This window comes from Carlito syrichta, unplaced genomic scaffold, assembly GCF_000164805.1.
Source record: "Carlito syrichta isolate Samal-C Ts95f unplaced genomic scaffold, Tarsius_syrichta-2.0.1 Scaffold301695, whole genome shotgun sequence".
Taxonomy (NCBI): Eukaryota; Metazoa; Chordata; class Mammalia; order Primates; family Tarsiidae; genus Carlito; species Carlito syrichta.
This window is the reverse complement of record NW_007245791.1, coordinates 57,149-69,527: the sequence shown is the minus strand read 5'-3', so window position 1 is coordinate 69,527 and position 12,379 is coordinate 57,149. Positions and strand designations below refer to the sequence as shown.

General features: G+C 37.8%; 1 pseudogene; it reads right to left on the bottom strand.

Moving 5' to 3' along the window:
- LOC103257408 overlaps window positions 1–87 on the bottom strand; it is a 988-nt pseudogene extending 901 nt beyond the window's left edge.
- Between the last annotated feature and the right edge of the window lie 12,292 nt (window positions 88–12,379).

The following is a 12,379-nucleotide window of genomic DNA, read 5'->3' as shown; positions in this document are numbered from 1 at the left end:
CGGTGCCAAAACCTCCGCGAAAGCCACCGCGGTTTCCCATTCCGGGGCCCCCGGGGCCTCTGGGCCCTCCCGCTGCACCGGCGTCATCCGCCATTTGGTATCTTTTTGGAGCAAAAGAATTCAAACATTTTTAAAGCATATCAACCACCTTCTCAGACAACAGTGCAATAAAACTAGACATCAACTCCAAGAAGATTATGGGAAACCAAACAAAAACATGGAAGTTAAACAATCTGCTCCTGAATGATCCTTGGGTCAACAATGAAATCAATATGAAAATTTAAAATTCCTTGAAATGAATGACAACAATGAAACGAGTTATCAAAACCTCTGAGACATGACCAAATCTGTGCTGGGAGAAAATTTATAACACTTAAGGCCTACATTAATAAAACTGAAAAACACAAACAAACCATACTTAAAGCTAGCAGAAGGAAAGAAATAACAAAGATCAGAGCAGAATGAAGTGAAATTGAAATAAAAAAATACAAAGGGTTAATGAAACACAAAGTTGGTTCTTGGAAAAGATAAAATTGATAGACCACTGTCTAGATTAATTAAGACACGAAGAGAGAAATTTCAAATGAACTCAACCAGAAATTAATATGGAGAAATTGTAACTAATATGATGGAAATACAAAAGATCATCCAAGATTATAATGGACACTTCTATGCAAACTAATTAGACAATCTAGAGGAATTGAATAAACTATTGGAAACATATAAACCCATAACCTTGAATCAGGAAGAAATAGAAACCCTGAACAGACCAATAATGAATAGCTAGATTGAAACAGTAATTCAAAGTCTCCCAACAAAAACAAATATCCAGGACCTGATGAATCCACAGCCGAATTCTACTAGACTTTAAAAGAAGAACTGGTACCAATTTTATTAGTTAGTCCAAAAGATTGAAAAAGAGGGAATTCTCCCTAACTCATTCTATGAAGCCAGCATTGCCCTGATATCAAAGCCAGGAAAAAGACACAACAAAAAAAGAAAACCACAGACCAATATTCTGCATGAACATAAACACAAAAATTCTCCACAAAACATTAGCAAACAGAATTCAATTGCACATTAAAAAAAATCCACCACAATCAAGTGGGTTTTAACCAGGGATGCAAGGATGATTCAACATGCTCAAATCAATAATTATGATCCATCACATTAACAGAATTAAGCACAAAAATCATATAATCATTTCAATAAATAGAAAACAATCATTTGATAAAATCTGGCCTCCTTTCATGATAAACACCCTCAGCAAAGTAGGCATACAGAAAACACAGCAGGAGTGAACGACAGGCAAGCAAGTGAGGCTTCCTCTGTATTTATAGCTGCTCTGCATCACTTGCATCACCACCTAAGCTTCGCTTTCTGTCAGATCAGGAGTGACATCATATTCGTATAGGAGTGTGAGCCTATTGTGAACTGCATGTGTGAGGGATCTAGGTTGTGTGCTCTTTATGAGAATCTAATGCCTGATGATCTGAAGTGGAATTGAGGCAGTGATGCTAGTGCTGGGGAAAGGTGCAGTGGCCGCTCCTGGCCACCGCAGCCTCGACCTGCTGGGCTCCGGCGATCCTTCCGCCTCAGCCTTCCGAGTAGCGGGAATTACAGGCATGTGCTACCACGCCCGGCTGATTTTTTGATTTCTTGTAGAGATGAGGTCTCGCTGCCCAGGCGGGTCAGGCAATCCACTCACCTCAGCCTCCCAAAGGCGCGGGATTACAGGCTGAGCCACCGAGCCCGGCTGGTGTACAGCTTTAATTGTACAGCTGCATGTGGTAGCAGGCTTTAAATCAGAATCTGATACTTATTTTAGTCTACGTGTGGCCCACACATTATTTTACTTACCACTTTCATTCATACCTCTTTTTAAAAATGGTGAGTTGTGTAATTATTTTATTATATATTACAATGTAATAATAATAGAAATAAAGTACACAATAAATGTTATGCACTTGAATCATCCCAAAATCATTCCCCACTTCCTGTCTGTGGAAAAACTGTCTTCTACAAAACTGGTCTCTGATGCCAAAAAGGTTGGGGACTGCTGATCTACAGATTCAATGTTATCCCTATCAAACCACAAACATCAGTTTTCACAGACTTAGAAAAAAGAATCCTAAAATTCATATGGAACAACAACAACAAAAAAACCAGAATAGTGAAAAAAATTCTAAGCAAAAAGAACAAAGTTGGAGGCATCACATTATCTGACTTCAAATTATATACTACAAGGCTGTGGTAACCAAAACATCATGGTACTGGTACCAGAGCAGGCACATAGACAAATGAAACAAAATTGAGACTCTAGAAATAAACCCAAATGCCTACAACTAACCGATCTTTGACAAAGCAGACAAAATCATATATCGGGGAAAGGACACCATATTCAACAAATGGTGCTGGGAAAATTGGATAGCCACATGCAGAAAGTGAAACTTGATCCCTATCACTCCCAATATACAAAAATTAACTCAAGATTAATTAAAGACTTAAATGTCAGACCTGAAACTGTGAAAATGCTAGAAGAAAACAGGAAAAACTCTTATAGACATCAGCATAAACAAAGAATTTATGGCTAAAATCCCAAAAGCAAATGCAACAAAAACAAAAATAAGTTGGACTTAGTTAAACTAGAAAGCTTCTGCACAACAAAAGAAATAATCACCAGAGCAAATAGGTGACCTACAGAATGGGAGAACATATTTGCAAACTATACATCTGACAAAGGACTAATATAAATCAGCAAGAAAAAGAGCAGAATGACTCCATTAAATAGTGGATTAATGACATAAACAGACATCTTTAAAAAGGCTATATATAAATGGCCAACAAACATATGAAAAAATGCTCAACATCACTAATCATCAGGGACATACAAATTAAATCCTCAATGAAATACCACATTACACCAGTCAGAATGACCATTATTTAAAAAATTTGAAAATCAATAGATGATGGTGCAGATGCAGTGAAACAGGAATGTTTATACACTTTTGATGAGAGTGTAAATTAGTGCAACCTCTAGAAATTGGTATGGAGATTTCTCAAAGAACCAAAAGTAGATCTTCCATTTGATCCCATGATCTCACTACTAGGTATCTACCCAATGGAATGAAGGTCATTATACAAAAAAGATATCTGCATGCACATGCTCATTGCAGCAGAATTTACAATTGCAAAAATTTGGAATCAGCCTAAATTCCCATCAACTGATAAATGGATAATGAAAATATGGTACATATATCCTATGGAATACTATTCAGCCATTAAAAAGAATGAAAAAAATGTCTTTTGCAGCAACTTGGATGGACTTGAAAAACATTATTCTAAGTGGACTAACATAGGAACAGAAAACCAAACACCACATGTTCTCACTTATAAGCCAAACTAAGAATCCTCAAAGACATAGAGAATGGTATAATGGACATTGGAGACTCAGAAGGGAGAGGGGGCAAGGAGTGGAGGTACAATGTGTACAGGTGGGATTGGTGGATATAAAGCCCAGATTTCTTTGCCACTATACAATGCAACCATGTAACCAAAATCTATTTAAAATTTCCAAAAAAAAATATTGGGTGACTAAAAGAAAAAAGTGTGAGGTCAACGACCCCTCCCAAATCAGCAGTTTACAAAGGGGTTAACTCATTTAATGAAGGAATGAAGTAATGTTGATTATGAAACCTGCAATAGCAGACCATCCACATCAATTTGCAGGGAAAAATATTCATCTTGCTTGTCTTAATTGAAGGGGACCAAATATTAACAGTACATCACCAGCCACCACCATAGATATTTCAATTGGCTTAGCTTACACAATTCTGACTGAAAAATTAAAGATGAGCAAACTTTTTTCTTGATAGATGCCAAAATCATTGTGCTCAGATTAGATGCAGATAAGAGCAGAACTTTCAGTAGAAATTTTAAACAAGTGGCATCAAGACCTTGAAGGATTCCTTGAATAACTGTAAAGGTGATGGAACATGACTTTACCAGTATGAGCCTGGAGACAAAGCATAATCAAAGCAAAGGCTACCAAGAAGTGGAAGTGGTCCAGAAAAAGCAAAAGCAGATTGGTCAAGAGCAAAGATCAAGGCAATAGTTTTTGGATGCTCAAGGCATTTTGCTTGTTGGCTTTCTGGAGAGCCAATGAATGATAACATCTGCTTATTGTGAGAGTGTTTTGAGAAACTTAGTCAAGACTTTAGCATAAAAACAACTGGGAAAACTTGAGAGGGTACTTCTTCACCAGGACAATATTCCTGGAGCATTCATCTCATCAAACAAGGGCAATTTTGTGAGACTTTCAATGGGAAATCATTAGTTAGCTTCCTTATAGTCCTGATTTGACTTTGTGTGACTTTTGTTTTCTAATCTTAAAAAAAATCTTTAAAGGGCATCCATTTTTTTTCAGTTAAGTAAAAAGGTATTCTTTAGGGAGGTACTAAATAGCTGATGTTATCACTTACAAAAGTGTCTTGAATCTGGTGAAGCTTATGTTGAAAAATAAAGTTTACATTTTTAATTTTTATCTTTTAATTCCATTTTTCCATGAATTTTTTGACATTCCCTTATACACCAGTAGACCTATGCTTATGAGAGTGAGTAAAAGGAAATGAAAATCATCCTTTTTCAAGGTTAATGTGTTACCATTTCGGATAAATGGATTGAACTGTGGGAAATATTATAAAGGGATTCATTGGGTTAGGGACTGTTGGAAGAATGTCAAAGCATTGTTTAGAGCTTATCTCATTATATGTTTACCTCAAACTCTGTGAGATCTAAAGAGTGTTAACACTCAGTTCAGATAAATTCAATGTTTGTAAGCCTGAATCTTCCACTCATTAGTTGTGAGATTTTGTCCAGATCCCTTTGCCTCTGTGGCCTCACTTTCTTGTCTAATAAATGGTGTGTGAGCATGTGTTCAGGATGGGGATAATTGTAGAATTATTGGCAGAACTTCTGATTGCTAGTCTATAATAAAAAGAATTATTCTTTTTCCCCCCTTCTCTTTGCTTAGTGAGCTAGAATGTGTTTGTGACTTGGGGATCTAAAATAGACACTTATTTCACTATGGAATTCAGTCTTCCAAGAGTTCAGAGGGGCCAGTGCCACCTGTCTTTGTGTTATAGCAGTTTTATTGGCCTCATTGTGGGCCATTTTTCATAAGAGAGGATTGAATGCCTAATGTGTTTATTTCCAGTTAGAAGAATGAAAATGTGAGTACTGGAAGGAATTTTGAGAGTCAGTAAATATAGCCAGTTATTTTATATACGAAGTCAGCAGAGGCTAAGAGCAAAAATGGAGAGCTGAACTCATAACAGAAAACTTGGCCTATGAGTCCACTATTCTTTCCATTATACTGAGTGGTTTGCAGAGATCTTAAGGTAATCTCTGATATAAGTAATATTCAAATGCAGAAAACTTAATGAAGAATTAGAATCTCTTTCCATCATTCTTTTCTGATAGAAATGCTCTTTTTCTAATTATAAAAACAATACATGCTTATTGTAACAAAATTCAAGCCACTCAGAAGTACACAAAATAGAAAAATAAAGGAGTCACCACAATTCCTATCATCTAGAAACAATCACTGTTAATTTGGTTCACAATTTTTAGGCTTTTCTTTCTTTCAAATGCAAATTTAAAAATTAGATCTTATTATACATACTATTTGCATTCTATTTTTTAAAACAATATTAATGGACACATGGGTAACACATGGACATTTTTTCTCATTAGTTCATCCAGTTTATTATTTTTATTGGGTGGGTTGTAGTCTACTGTGTTGCTATTCTATGCTTAAATAATCCTTTCTTGATGGATATTTATATTGTTTCAGGTCTTTCTCTATTTTCGGCAATACTGCAGTGAACATCTTTTTGCTTGCATCTTTGCATATTTATCTATTTTCTTATGTGAAATTTCTGAAAACCACACTTAAGTTGATTGTAGTATTTAGTCACAAAGATTGTATAAGTAGAGCTGTATAATTAGTCAATTCCTATAGTAGGAAAGAAGAAGGTTTAGAACTAAAGGTGATTTTTAGACACAAGACCACAGAATATCTTTCTTTGGTTAAACTGTGTAGTTTTATTTAATAGCTGTCTAGTTTTATAATAGTAGTTCTGCAGAATTGGCTCAGTAAACCAAATTCTAGTTTAGTGGATTCTACACATATTTTCTCATTGCTCTGTACCTAGAAAGGCTAAAGTTCACTATAAATGGATCTAACCAAGACATAGATGCCTAGAGTTTAGCTTATTCCTTTCAACCCACAGTAGTTATTTTCCCTTCACTTTTTTTCTGAGACCATCAGGTATTGAGAGGAACTACCAATTATGTGTCAAGGAGTGAGACAAAAAGGAAATATATTACTTTCTTACTGAGAAATTGCTGTTTGTGAGAAAATTAGCCGAAGATGTCTCTGAACTGGCTTCTTGCCCAGGGGGATCATCAGGAAGGGAAAAGCCCCCATAGCTTGGATATTCTATTCCTTTTGGTTGCTTGAACTTTGCTCTCTTTGTGATCACCTAAAACATAGCTGTGCTTTCTGAAGGATTTTGTAGCTTCCCCACACTCTGAGCCCTCACTCAAATGGTATGGTCCATGTCCATGATGGGTGCTTGTTGTTTCAGCATGAACTCATGAATCCAAAGATTTATGCAGTCTGAGAGGCAGACATCAGAAGTCATCTTGTAGGGTCACTTCTTGTCTCTGGAATTTCTCTATCAACATCTCTGTAAGATAATCTGTGAGTGACTCCTTCTGGTCTTCAGAATAAAACTTTTATTTTTGGCCTAGTGGCTAAAACCCTCCATAAATAAGATATAGACGACCTTTCCAACTGTATTTTCTAACTCTCCTAAACATGATCTGCATGCCAGGCAGTCTTCAAGTTCTAGTCTTTATCTTGGTTTATACCATTTTCTCAGTCTGTAAATGGCATTCACATAGCTTAAATGCTATTATTCCCACAATATCTTTCTTCCTAAACTCCTCTGAATTCCTGTGGTAATCCCTCCCCACTGAGTCTTTTTTATTTCTATAACTTTAGAGGGTGCAAATGGTTTTTGGGTACATGCATGCATTGAATAGTGGTGAAGACGTCTGGGTTTTAAGTATACCCGCCACCCTCCTGCTGCTTTTTTTTTGAATTGGAGTCTCACTCTGTAGCCCAGACTGGAGTGCAGTGAAACACTCACAGCCATCCCAGTATTGACCCACTGGGCTCCGGTGATCCTTCCACCTCAGCCTTCCACGTAGCTGGGATTACAGGCACATGCTACTATGCTCGGCTAATTTTTTGATTTATTGTAGAGACGAGGTCTCACCATGTTGCTCAGGCTGGTCTCGAACCCCTGGACTCAGGCAATCCACTCGTCTCGGTCTTCCAAACTGCTGGGATTATAGGCTGAGCCACCGAGCCTGGCCTCCTGTTGCATTTTGACCATATTCTGTTGGTGACACTAATAGTTTTCTATTCTACATTGGAATTTTCTTTGTGTTTACCATATTTCTCCTGTTAGAATCTAAGATCTGTGAGACCGAGATTGATATGACTATGACTATTGTGTGTATTCCTCCAATAGCCAGGTCGTTGTCTAATACTCAATAAGAATTTATTAAGGAGGTTAGATAGATAAGCTAACCCAGTCTTCAACTGAAAAGTCCTGTGTCAAGAAAGCTAGATAAGGAGACTCATTCTGCTTTGGGGACAACTTTAATTATCAGGTCATCTGAATCTCATTAACACAAAATAGTGCTTTATCTAGGGTCCTTAGAGTCACCCACTTCTACTCACCTTGTTCCTAATTTGTTACCTGAAAAACAGATCCTGTTGTATCAATGGGAGAGAAGTGGGAAAGCCAGCCTTCCACAGATAATAACAACATTTTCCCATCTCATACTCAGATGAGTTTCCTAATAGGTTCACACATAAATTAATTGTCCGGTTTTGTAATTTTGTGATAAAAACAGTTCCATATACCATGGTCCTTAAGTTATCTCTTTTTAAAAGCACTGTGACACACCTAGCAGTGCCTCCCTAACATTCTTATTTTATAATATTTCATTTGGGGGCAGTTTAGCTACATCAGTGAGGCCTTCTAGGCATCTATGTGACTATATTCCTGCATCAACTTGGTCAGGGACATTGCAGGAGGCCATGCTGTGTGTGCTGTCCAGGAATGCAGCATGCTGTGACCCTGGGAATGCTGTCCTCTTGGGTTGTGTACTGTGCAAATGAATGGTTGCAACACTAGTGTTCAGGGTCATATGCTTCCAGTTTGAAAACTCTGGATTCCTCTTATATTAGTTGCCTGGGCTGCCATAATAACGTACCACTGATTGGGTGGTTAGAGCAACAGTTATATATCACCTCATAGTTTTGGAGGTTAGAAGTTTGAGATCAAGATGTTTGCAGGGTTGGCTTCTTCTAAGAGTTGTGAGGGAAGGATCTGTTCCAGACCTCTCTTCTTGTTTGTCTGTCTTCTCCTTGTGACTCTTCACATCAATTTCCTTTTATGTGTCTCTTGCTTCGTGCCCAGATTTCCCCTTTTTATAAGGACACCAGCCATATTGGATTATGGACCACACGAATGGCCCCATTTTAACTTGATTACCTCTGTAAAGATCCTGTCTCCAAATATGGTCACATTCTGAAGTACCAGGGCTTAAGACTTCAACATTTCTCTTTCAGGGAGTATAAAGGGGCACAATTCAACCCATAAAAGCCCCTAATATATAAAAAAAGAAAATATAGACCTTCCTTATGAGAAAGAACATGAGGCTCAGAACCAGGGAGGGCTGTCTGAATCCCAGTTCTGCTAGTTCTAGCTGCATCTAGATTGAAGAGGAGCACATGGGCCTGCCCAAGCCACCTTTGATAGCATCTGGAGCTAGACTAAAATGAAACAAGGCTATAGGCAAGAAAGGATAATGTGGTATTAATTAGGAAACTGAGGGAGAATTTTATTATTATTATTATGGACTAGGCTAGACATAACGCCAACTCTTCTGATATTGGGACAATGATTGCAAAGCTAATTTTCAACACAATTTATTGCAAGAAGTGTGTGTGTGTAAGTATGTTTAATATGTGTGTATATGTGGGTATGTGTGCATGTGTGTGTGTAGGGGACATGGTAGATCATTTTAAAAATTGGACAAGATGGAATATATTGATAAATATCCTGCCCCAACTCTAAAGGGTTGGGGAGGACAAGGAATGGCACATTTGCAGTTTCTTTAAAACAATCTTATGATACACAGAGACAGCTCACCATAGATGCTGCCATTGCTGCAAAGAGTTCTCATGCAGCCCTGCTCCGTCTCCCAGGCATTCTGCTCCTGGTGGTGGCCCCATAGGTGTCTTAAGGGCCTTATAGCTTTGAGGATATTCCATGTTGGCTTTTGTACAGATATAACAGAGGCCCTTACCATGGGACCTCAAAATGCCCAGAAACATAAGTATAAATAATACATACAGACACAGGCTCAGAAACATACACACACGTGCACACACATGCATATGTATATATGTGTATCTTTATATATTTACTCCAGAGACTCATATGATCTGAGAGGAAGGAGCGATAACAGAAGTTGGAGAGTAAATATATAATCTTAAATATTTTAACCTTCTTCTATTTCAGCAACCTCCAAATGGTTATCAAGAACTGTTATGTCTCCCTTAATAAATATTATCAGTGGAGGTATTGTGGGATCCAGGGCCAGCACACAACACCCGTGGGGGCAAACTTATGAAAGCATGAAGCAGCAGATGTGTAGTTTTCATGGCTGGAGAACCTGGCATAATTGGGGGACTAGGACCCAAGAATTGCCACCATTGACCAGGCTAAATGTCCTTTAGCATTAGGCCATTGCCAGTTTCCTTGGATCTTTGCAGGAAGCCAACACCTTTCCTGGGAAACCTGCTTCAATGGGCAAGTCTTAAATATTAACTCTTCCCTTTCAAGGGAAATGGATAAGTACAAAATAGGTGGGTATAGCCCTAGTTACTCAGGAGACTGAGGCAGGAGGGTTGCTTGATCCCAAGAGTTGGAGGCTGTAATGAACTATGATTGTACCTGTGAATAGCCACTGCACACCAGCCTGGGTAACATAACAGTACCCTGTCACTTAAAAAAAATTGGTAGGCAGCAAGGGAATTGGTTTTTTAGCAATGATTCCTGCCCCATCTTCAAGTCTTTCATATTACAGAGTCAAAATTTGAATCCAGATATTTTTCTCACTAATGCTTGTTGAGAGTTAGTGGGTATAGTACATATGAAGATATTATTCTTCTTGATAATAGCAGCTCTGTCCAAATAATCCCCCAAATAAAGATAAGATTTACTTCAGGGTCCAGAACTTCCCTTTTCCTCTCTGTTGGTTATGAAGGAATCCTAAAGACATTTGAAGACTAAATTCATTTTTTTCTGTACATTGACTTCAATTTTATTACTTCTTTTAAGTTTTTCTTTTGGGAGCATCAATCTTGTCATAAATTATGAATTAAAAATTGTACCGATCTCAGGTCACACATCTTGTGGATTTTCAGTTTTATTCCCCTTGCTGATTGGTGTTTTGCTTTCTGCCAGTCTTGGGTATCCACGCACAATTCAGCCAAACCATTTGCTGCAAGTGAAAATAACTACATTTGTCAGCTCAGAGTAGAGAGTTACAAAACTGAGTCCAAATTAAGTTGCACATTAGATGTCATTCCTGAAATTGAAATGTTTATATGTGTAACAAATATGCAAATTGCATAGAAAGGTGTTGGAAGTCATGCTACTGGTTGAATTACTATTTTTGGTCCACAAAGAGTGAAAGAATATTCCAACTCTGTGATTGCGCCGAGGCCAATTTCCACTATGTTTGCTAAGGATATAGACTTATGGGCAAAACTACCTTGAGAATATAGTTTAAGAAAAGCTATGTTTATTACAGTATTATTCACAATAGCAAAAATATGGAACCAATCGTGCTGCCCAATGAAAGAAGACTGTATAAAAAGAATATGGTACATATACATGATAGAATATTATGCAGCCATAAAGAAGAACAAAATTATGACTTCACAGCCACTTGGATGGACTCAGAGTCTATAATACTGAGTGATCTATCACAGAAGCAAAGAACTGAGTACTACACATTCTCACTCATAAGTGGGTCTTGAACAATTATTCTAATACTATAAGAAAGGGATTGGCAGGAGAGAAAAACTGCTGGGGGTGGGGGAGGGTGGGGTTGGCAGTAGTGGGAAACTGCCAGGGAGGGGGGGGCACACCTCATCAACAAAGGTACCTGCATAATAAACATTTGTATACCTAGTCCTGAATTGTACCCCACATCTTTAAAATAATTTTTACAAAAGTATAACTTTTATTCACACTATTCCTTTTGCTTTGAATTTCTTTTCTTGTGATTGTTGCCATTTAAAATCTTACTATTACTAGCCTCACAATCTCTACTATTAAAAAATTAACAATGAGTAGTTAGTAAGCACTTCTTATAGACCAAGCATGGTGCTAAGACATCTATATGCACATATGCTTTCATTCATTTATTCTATTTTGTTTTGTTTTATTTTTGTGCTTGTTCTGCTGTAGGTAGGCCAGCCAATGAGAAAGGAGTAGTCTCATTGGTCTCATTGCTCATGGTGCTTACATCTTAGTAGGAAACATAACAAAATGTAACCAATAAGGTCATTTTAGAGAGTAGTAAGTGTTGTGAAGAATGTATAATAGGGTAATGAGAAAGAGAATGACTGGGAGTGAGAAGGCCTTTCTGAAGAGGTGAGGAGTAAGATGTATGAAGATCCATTAACAGAGCCACAGGAGGAAAGAATTTCAAGCCCAAAACCTGAGGCAGGAATGAGTATAATACTCATACTCATGTGGTTGGTAGGTCTATTTGTGTGACCTGGGCAAGGTACTCAACTTTTCTGAACACTAGTTTCCTTATCTTGCAAAGAGAGAGTTGTTAGCTGATTCATAAAGGTTTTATTAAGCACTTGCTATATGCCAGGCATGGTTTAGACTCCTCTGGAAATATATAAAAATAAACAGTCACTGCCCACTATCCTGAGAGGATAAATGCTTACATTGTAATAGAGGGATGGGAAAATCATAAGTGCCATGAAGAAAATTAAGGCAGAGTAAGGAGACGAGAGTGGAGGTGAGAGGTGGGCTATTAAGGAAATCAGGGAGAGCCTTTCTGTGGAAGTAACATTTGAGTAGAATTGAGAGAGGAATTGAGAGAGGGAGAGAAGCAGGCCCGTTGGCTATCAGGAGGGTGTGGGGAACTTTGAGGTGGAGAGAATAGCAAGTGCCTCATTGCTGAAGGGAGTTTTGTATATAAG